This window comes from Elephantulus edwardii, unplaced genomic scaffold (assembly GCF_000299155.1).
Source record: "Elephantulus edwardii isolate Elephantulus edwardi_28Jun2011 unplaced genomic scaffold, EleEdw1.0 scaffold00040, whole genome shotgun sequence".
NCBI classification, from domain to species: Eukaryota; Metazoa; Chordata; class Mammalia; order Macroscelidea; family Macroscelididae; genus Elephantulus; species Elephantulus edwardii.
Window position 1 is genome coordinate 459,649 of NW_006399790.1, and position 10,507 is coordinate 470,155.

A 10,507-nucleotide genomic window follows, 5' to 3' on the forward strand; every position below is an offset into this window, starting at 1 on the left:
TGCTCAATTCAACCACATTTAATAATACCACCACCATGGGAAAAAGAACAGTGATCTCCTCCTGTGTGACTCACTGGCTCTGAAAACCTGCCAAAGCTCTGGGTCTGTTATGATTTGGGGGTAAACAATAATAACAATGGCAATATGTGGAGGATTTATTAAAGGTACCCATTTGATAATCTGGAGTCCCAAAGGGCTTACAACAGCTGCTTAAATCATGAGAGTGTACACAATAATTCTCCAATTGGAAAATTCTAAGAAATCCCTGTTAGGTATCATATTCCCAAGTACACAATTCTCATAAGTTTCACACTACCATGGAGACAATAGAATGTTGGCCTGCTCAGAGACTCTGCACCAACTGAAATGGATGTAGCCTCTGCTGTCACCATTAATTACAGTGTATTAAGGGTCCACAGGGTGTTGTACTTAATAAATAGCCATGCTTAATAGAAGTTAACTAATTACACCTAGAAAAATCCCCAACCACTCAGGGAAAGTAATATAATATGCCAGGTGGGGAAGTCTAGATTTAATATATTGATCCTTTTAATATCTGCATGTTTTTCTCATTTTCTTTTTTTCTCTCTCTTCTCCCTCCCTGTCTCAGTCTCTCTCTGTTATTCTGTACATTTTTTGAGAGGAGAGTACCCATCTTTCTCCCATGGAGCCACTGGTAGATTCAAACCACCAGAGAGAGAAGTGGCCTTTGGGTTAGCAGTGCAACTCCTTATAGAATACACCTCCAAAGGTCCCTATGTCTCCTTAAGGTGGAGTAAAGAGGAAAATGGAGACCCTTCCCTCTTTGAAGTCTATCCTATCAGAAGGTCTCAATCAGGCATCTGGAGGCCTTGACTCTGCTAAATAAAGGTCTTTAACTACTAGACTGTAGAGTCCCTTCTAAGAGAATAGAAATTAGATCAAATTCTTCAGAAAGAAGGGAAGAAAGTGAGACACACACACACACACACACACACACACACACCCAACTTGAGCCCCTCCTCACTTTCATCTCATGGAACCACTCAGGTCATGTCAGGCCACTCACCAGAAAATCATTAACACTTTCACAGAAGGCCCTGGTTATCAGAGTGTGGGAAATATAAGAGCATATTTTTTACTTAAAGGGGATTGGTAGGATTAAAGAAGATTTTCCCCTGCCAGAGGATTTTGTTTGGTTTTCTTTTGTTTTGTTTTTGAGAACTTTGTTTTATTTTTTATGAAACCTAAGGACATTCTGTCAAAGAGGAGGAAAACACATACAAAAAAAATGTTACAGAAGAAAGTACAGGAGGTGAGACACTGCCTCCCAGAATGATCCCTATGAGGTACTTATGGGGAGATGGCACTGAAACTTCCCTGGGAGTAGGTCCCTCTATTTAGGGATACTTGTTTCTCCAGCTATGGTGCCATCTCAGGGGACAAACAGGACAACAGAGTTTGGGACACAGAGACACAAGCAGGGAAAGACTGTCAGTTTTCTCAACTGGCATGTTGACCTGCAAAAAAAGAGAGATGACTTGAAATCTTCCTAGACAGAAACTGTTAGAGTAGAGCACCTGGCCTCATACCTCTCAGCCACTCCATAGAAAATGGAGGACAATAGAGTTTGGGACAGGGAACTACATTAAGGCAAAATTCCTGCAGGGCTGCTGTTCAAAACAGAGAGAACCTAAGGACATTAGGAAAGGCAAATATTCCCAGAAAGGACTTTCAGTAGAGTGAGGGGCTCACCCAATAGGCAGACCATTTAAACCTGGCAACTAATGAATAACATCATAAACATCAGAATTACCAACAACTTATTCAGACACAGTAGAAATGGCCTACCCCTATAAAGAAAAACTTCACATAATGTCAAGAAAGCAAAAGAAAGCTTCAAACACTATGAAAAAAAACAAATTAAGCATCCTCTCTATGTTGATATGGAGACATTTGAATAGCTACAAATGACAGTACAAGTGATGAAAAAAACAATGGAAGACAAAAATAAAACTAGTATGCTAGAAATAGAAAACCAGAATAAATAAACTGATAAGGAGTTATTTGAACAGCTACAGAAGAAGGTATAAATGATTCAAGAAACAATGGGAACCACTAAGCAAGCAAACACTTCAGGGACACAGAGCCAAAAGACATATATTGATGAGGAGGAACATGTACAACCACGGAAGAAAACGCAAAAAAAAGGAAGAATTGAAACTATAGATAAAGAGGTACAAGAACATAAAATTATCTCAAGATAGTAAGGGTACAGCCAACACAATGTGTAACAATAAATTAATGGAAATTCAAGTTCTTGGTACACTTTCATTAAAATCTCAATTAAAAAAATAAAGTGTAAAGAAAAATAAAAAGTACAGTCAACACAGTACTAGAAATAACAGAAGTACATGAAAATGCATTCCAGCATATTAAGACAGAAATGGCAGAAGTATCCAACATGCTGGAGGGACAAAAAAGTAGAACAGAAGAAATGGAACAGAGAGTGAGTGAGCTGGAAAATAAGAACCTCAACGGAAACATACTAGAAAAAAAATCAAAGATGAGACACAAAGAAAATGAAGAAAACATTTGAATCATGTGGGATGGCATCAAAAGGGAAGAGCATACGTATAATTGGAATTCCACAATATGAGAGAGAAAGGGAAGGCAATGAGAAAATTGTGGAAAGGTACCAGAAGAAAACTTCCCAGGTGTTACGAACAACAAGGAAATCCCAATTAAAAAAACATCAACAAACACCAAATAAACTAGATCCAAAAAGAAAAACATCAAGTCAAATTCTCAAAAATGAAAGATAAGGATAGAATACTAAAAGCAGCATGAGAAAAAGCAAAGAGTCACCTACGAAGAAAAGCAATAAAATTAAGTCTTGATTTTTCAGCTGAAACTATGCAAGCAAGAAGACAAGATCACATATACAGAAAGTTGACAGTAAACAATAACCCACTGAGGATCCATCAAACATGAAGGAGAAATTACATCCTTTGCAGAAAAGATAGACCTTAAGGAAATTGTGAAAACAGGACCCCATCTACAAGAACTTTTAAGGGAAATCCTTTACAAATAAACACAAAAGTTTCCATAGTAACAAGAAACATAGTAAAACGGCAAGGATAAAATCTGGCCTGTCAATAATGTACCAAACGTACCAAGCAAGAGAAAAAGAGTAGCAGAATGGATAAAAAAACAAAACCCATCAATATATTGTCTATAAGAGAAGCATCTAAGAAATGAAGAGAAAGATAGACTCAAAATCTAAGGCTGGGGGGGTGGAATATACAAATGGCATCCATAAAAAAGCAGGAATGGCAATATTAATCTCTAATAAAAACCTTAGAATGAAAATCACCATAAAAGATAAGGGCACTATGTATAATGGTGAAAGGCACAGTAGATCAAGACGACATAACATTGTTCAACACCTATGTAACAAATGCTATACCTGATAAATACATAAAACAAGTGTTAACAGAACTGAAGAAAGAGACAGCACCATAATAGTGGTAGGAGATGAACATACCACTCTCATCAAAGGACATAGGTCAACTCAAAAGATACTTAATAAATATACAGATCTAAACTACACATTCAGCCAACTTGACCTTGTGAATGTATTCTGAGTACTGACCCACCTAAAACTCTTAACTTTCTTCTCAAGTGCACATGGCACATTTTCCAGAATTTTTCACATATTAGGGCACAAAGCAAGCCTCAACAAATTAAAAAACACTGAAATAATAAAAAAATATCTTCTCAGACCACAACGCCATAAAGCTAGAAATTAACCACAAGAGGATAAAACTTATAAAATCACCAATGTGGAAGCTAAATATCATCCTGCTGTGGCCCATGGGTCTGGTTTTTGTGGAACTCCTGATTTAAACAGACTTGGAAGCAGGAGTGGCATCCACTTTCAAAACAGCTTGCCTCTGAAAACTCTAAGAACTTACAGAAAAGATGAAAGTTTTTCAAGTTCAAGATTTTCGTTCATAGGGTCACTGAGTCGTCTACAACTTGATGGCACTTAATAACAACAGAACACGACTGAGCTATAGACAAAGAAAGAAACAAACAAAAATTTCCTCAAAACAAATGATAATGGAAATACAATGTACCAAAACCTTTGGGATGCAGCTAAAGCAGTCCTCAGGGGGCAGTTCATACCAACAGGTAAATTCATAAAAAATAAAGAAGGAAGCAAAACTAATGATCTAACTCAAAAATTTCCTCAAAGAGAAAAAGAATGACAATCTGACATCAAGGCCTCTAGAAGAAAGGAAATTATAAGAGCGGAAATCAATGAGATAAAAAACAGAAAAACATTTGAAACCATCAATAAAACCAGTAGCTAGTTTTTGAAAGGGTTAATAAAATTGACAAATCATTGAAAAATTTAACAACGGGCGGGGGGGGGGAGAGAAGATGACAAAAATAACCTGATTAAAGAATGATAGAGGTTACATCACAACAGAACCAGAGGAAATTAAATCATCGGAGGCTGCTATCAGTGTGAAGCATTTGGTTCTTCTTGTTTTGGTTGATGGTAGAGTGTGGACTGTTTGGTTGTTCTTATTTCATTCACAACTGTAGGTGACTTGATTGGATTTGCAGGGTTTGGCTAACAATGAGCTGTTGGCCAGAAGCCTTTTGTTTAGAGCCAATCAAGGCCTGGTGGGAGGGTTTGTGTATTTAAAAGTCAGTTGGCTCTTTGGGTTTTGTGGCCCTCAGTCCTGGTGTTAACTGTGTTTGGAATGAACATTCTTCTAAGTAGTGTGGCACTGGTCTGTCAATTCATCTTGGGGTTGCTGTGATGCTGAACACTGTGCCATGGTGTGTCAAATGTCATAATGGTTACCCATGGTGGACAGTATTTGGTGGAGCTCCCAGATTAAGACAGGCATGCAAGCAGGAGTGGCATCCACTTCCTAAACAACATTCCTCTGGAAACTCGATAAACTTAGAGAAATGATAATCGCTATAGAAAAGGGTTCAGGTCTTTTGTTCATAGGGTCACTATGAGTTGTGCTCAATGGCACTTAATAACAACAACAATCAGAATATTATTAAAAGCTATACTCTGATAAATTTGAAAACTTAGAGAAAATGGATAAACTCCTTGAAACTACCCAGATTTACTGACCCATCATAAAAAGTGAAATTTAACAGGTCATACAAAAACTCCTCCACAAAACCAGTCCTGAACAAGATAGCTTCATGGCTGAATTATATCAAACATTCAGGGAAGATTTATCACCAACTCTACTTAAATTATTTTAAAAATTAGAAAAAGAAGGAACACTCTCAGAATCTCTCTATGAAGCAAGCATAACCCTAATACCAAAATCAAGCAAAGACATTAACAGGAAAGAAAACTACAGACCAATATCTGTCATGAATGTAGGTGCAAAAATCCTTAACAAAATTCTAGCCAATAGAATCCAAAAGCACATAAAAAGAAATAATTCATCATGACCAAGTGGGATTCATAATAGGTATGTATGCAATCAACGTAATCACCACATTAACAAAGCAAACAAGAACCATATGATCCTAGCAAATGATGCAGAAAAAGCTTTTTACAAAATCCATACCCTTTCCTGATTAAGAAATAGAAGGGAATTTCCTCAACAAAGTATATATGCAAAACCAAGAGCCAATATCATTCTCAATGGAGAAATACTAAAAACATTTTCCTTGCAAACAGGGACCAGACAAGGATGCACACTGTCACCACTTCTATTATTAATATGTATTATTACTATGGTATTGGAAGTACTTGCTAGGGTAATATGACAAGAGAAGGAAATAAAGGCATCCAGATCCACAGAGATGGTCAAACACCAAGGACTTAACTAAAAAATCTATTAGAGCTAATAGAACAATTTAGTAGAGTGGCAGGATATAAATCCAAAAGCAGTGGGATTACTCTACAGTAACAAAGAGATATCAGACAAGGAAATCAAGAAAGCAATATCATTTATAACAGCCAACCACAAATTGAGATACTTGGGAATGAACCTAACTAGAGACACAAAAGACCTATAAAAAAAAAACCAAAACTACATCCCCCCCTCACCAACCAAAGTGTGCAACTCTGCAACTGCATCCCTGCCCATCCTCACCATTCTGCCCCAACCCTCACCTCCTTGTACCCCCATTATGCATTTCCCAATAAAATTTTAAAAAAAACCAACAACAAACCTACAGAACATTTTTTGAGACACAATAAAAGACCAAAGTTAAATGGGAAAATGTTCCCTGTTTATGGGTAGGAAGATTCAATATTGTGAAAATTACAATCCGACCAAAAGCAAACTACATGTTCAACAAAGTCCCAATATAGATACAAAATTCATATTTCAAATTCAACTTTATTTGGAGAGAAAAGAGACCCCTTGAATAAGCAAAACACTTCTGAAAAACAAAAATGAAGTAGTAGGCACTCTAAAACCTACTACACAGCAATAGTAACCATGATACTGGTACAGTAACAGGCACATAGACCAATGGAACAGAATTGAGAACCCACAAATGGACACATTTATCTAAGGTCAACTGGTATTCAACAAGGAAATAAAACTTATCAAATGGGGAAATGATAACCTCTTCAACAAATGGTGCTGGCAAAACTATGCTGCTACCTGTAGAAAGCTGAAACAGGATCCACATCTCACATCATACACAAAAATCAACTCAAGGTGTATCAGAAACCTTGGAGTAAAGCCCCAAACCATAAATCTCATAAGAGACAAACTGGGATCAAGCTTGGAAGGCCTAGTCAATGGTATAAAGAGACTGCCAAATACAGCCAGAAATGCACAATCTGGAGAAGATAAAACTGATGAATGGGACCTTCTAAAGATTAAGTCTCTGTGTTCTTCAAAAATCCTTTTCAACAGAGTGAAAAGAAAACTTATTGACGGGGAACAAACATTTCGCAATACCATCTCAGTCAAGGGCCTTGTAACAAAAGTTTACAGAATACTCCTGGGCCTCCAAAATAAAAAAAGACTCAATTACAAAATGGGGCGGGGGGGAATGCCATGGAAAGACTTTTCATAGAAGACGACTTTAGTATGGCCAGCAGACACATGAGGAAATGCTCTAAATCACTGGCAAAAGAAAGTTGTAAATAAAAAAAAAAATCACTAGTTGGTAGGGAGTTGGGCTGGCAATTTAAAAGGCAGGTCCACAAGAGAATTATGGACAGTCTCTTTCCTTATGATTTACAGCCTCTGGAAACTGGCTGATGGGTCAGCAAATGAGCTGAGTTGATGGTGATGAGTGACCTTTTCATTCACACTGTCATTGCTCCCATCAGGTTTACGGTTTAATAGAATTTAAAATAGTAGGTATATGTACATTCTAAGCATTTTATATGTATCTAAATTCTTATAATTAAGCACGGTACATAATAGCCATCTTTACAACACAAGAAGTTTAAATTGCCCAAGGGCACACAGATTCTAAGAGGTGGAGCCAGGCTTTGATTTGGGGCTGACACCTAAGGCCATTGCTTACCCGTGTCCTGGAAGAACAAGGTTTCTCACTGACAGTTGCCTTATATGCATTGCTTCCTTCATGTCTGTCTATGAATAGAAATCAATACCTCGTGGCTGTTCTGTTACAAACTCAAAGACAAGTTGCCTCCTAATAAAGTTTTATAGTTCACAAAAAAAAAATCACAATGAGTTACCATCTCACCTCAGTAGCAGTGCCAAAGTCTAGAAAGGCAGCAAGCAATAAATGTTGGAGAGAATGTGAATGAGTGGGAACTCTCATACACTGTGGATAGGATTTTTAAATAGTACAGCCACTCTGGAAGAAAGTTTGGGGTTTCTTTTTTTAAAAAAAAATTATTGTATTTTATTATTTTTTGTTTGTACCATCAAATCTGATCTGACAGGAGGAGACTGCCCCTCCTTCTCCAGCAGAGCACCTGGTGGATTCGAACCATGTATCTCCAGGATTGCAGTGCAGCTTCTTGCCATTAGGCCACCAGAGCTCCATAGTTTAGTGTTTCTTAAAAAAGTGAAACATAGAAACTCCATATGACCCAGCTATTCCACTATTAGGAATACACCCCAAGAAAATTAGAACTGAGACAGAGAGATCTGTACACCAATGTTCACAACAGTGTTATTCACCATCACAAGATCATGCGAAATGTTAATACCAATACTGCACAATTGTGTATGTAATAGTATTCATCTTTTTTGTCTGTAACTCTTGTTTGTTTCTCCATGTGTCCCTTCATCTTGGTGATATTGTGCTGATTATCCCTTTATTGGACATTATCTTTCCTTTCACCCAAATTTATGTCTCTTATCTAGTAATCTTTCACTCCCCCCCCCATCATTTTTAACCACCAAAGAATGTGTCTTTTTGTTGTGTAAACTTCTTTGACATTTTGTAATGTTGGGCACATACTTTTGGTCTTTCTGTAAGACTTATTTCACTTGGCAGAAAAAGCCTTCCTTGTTCATCTATGTCATGAGGTGTTTTTTGCAGATTCTTTGTCATGTTCTAATGTGTTGTAGTATTCCATTGCATATGGACCGTAGGAATACTTGAAGATGCTTCCCTCATCATTTGAGGCTGTGTGTCAGAGACTATAAGGTTGGCACAGGATAGAGCAGGGTTTAGGGCTGTTGTACATAGGGTCGCTATGAGTCGCAAGCAACTAAATAGCACATAACAACCACCACCATCTGAGGGACTGGATCACTGATTCCTTTATGCCTTTGAAATCACAGTGATTCTATTATATCTTTGAAATTGTTATTTCTCACAGCAACTTTGCAAAGTGGCTGCACAGCATGTATTATTTACCTTAACATTAAAGTGAGTTTAAAATAATTTTGATTTGAGAGGTTCTTGGAATTTTTAATATCTATGGAGACAGTACCTGGAAGCAGGAGCGACATCCACTTCCGAAATGGCTTGCCTCTGGAAACTCTATGTATGAACAGTGCTCAGGCTGTTTGTTCATAGGGTCGCTATGAGTCGTCTACGATTCGACAGCACCAAACAACAACAACAATAACATGGAGACAGTCCAAGTTAGCTCCAAAACAGCTTAGTATTAAGTTTTCAGAAAGATTTGATGCCAAGTTAGTGACCAGTGGCTGTATCTACTAATATATACCTGGGATGTCCATAACTCTCACTCCCTAGTACATATTCAGGTGAAGTAAACCACCCTAGTCTACCTCTAGCCTATACGCAGTTAGTTATGCTACTCCATGGAAAGAAAGATTCCAACTGCTCAGTGGCTGGTAGAAGAATCTCTTCACTGATAAGTATAGCTTTGTTTAGAATTAAATTATTATTATTATCCTTTGTATGGTAAATAAAAACTTCTCGTGCAGTTGTGACATCAGAATCATGAGAAATTGACAGAAATACGTGTTTCTGTTTTAATGTCTAATTGATCTAGTACAGTTGGAGAGATTGAAAAAGCTATCTGTACCCTGTAATACTTTATGTAATTCGGTGTTCTAAGGAACTCTAGTGGCATAATTCAGAAGGAATTTCACTGGTAACACAAAGATCTAGCTTCTATGATGGTTCAAATCCACCAGTGACTTCATGGGAGAAAGATGGGCAGTCTCCTTCTATGCAATTTACAGTCTTTGAAACCCATTGGAGTTGTGAGTCTGTTACAACTCAATGACAATGGATTTAGTGATAATATAGTGCTTATAAGAGAACTGTGCTGTTTAGTGCAGTAGCTGCTAACTACATGTGACTATTTAAAAGTTAAAAGTAATTATTGAAAAATCTTCTTTCCCTGTTGTACAAGCCACATTTTAAGTGCTCAGTGTCCACATGGGCCAGTGGCTACCAAATTAGACAGCAGAAAATGAATGTATTTCTGCCCCTGCAGAAAGGTCCTTTGCCTAGTGCTGATATAAAGGATGATGAAGCTATTTTCCCCATTAAACATGATATGAATTATTCTCAAGAAAATAAGTATCAAGAGCCTTTAGTATTTTTTGTCCTTAGAGAAACATAGAAAATATTCCATTTACCTGCTTCAAAATTAAGAATATAAACTGTAATAATTTATTTCATACCTACAACAAATAGTAAAATCTGAATACAGTTTAGAGGCCAGTCTCAGACCCCTCCCATCTTCCCAGGTAATCAAAGACGCAAAAACCACGCGACATTCGTTCTGGCCCAAGGGCCTATCTACACACTAGTTCTACAGGATGCATCACCTTTGCTCGGGAAACATTACGACTAAACTTCAAAGACATTGATCCCAACATTGGAATCACAGAAGCCATGGAAGCTTCATATATAAGTTATTAGATGGAGGGCGGGTCAAAAGGAGATAGATGTGAAGGGAGGGGGTAGAAGTGGATGGGTATCCTGGTGGATGGTGGAGCAGGGAAATAAGTGGGTAAAGACGTGTGTGAGAAAGGCAGGGACAACACTGACACTAAAGTTAACTCCGCAATAAGGGATATACCTTTAACTTGCTGGTCTATCT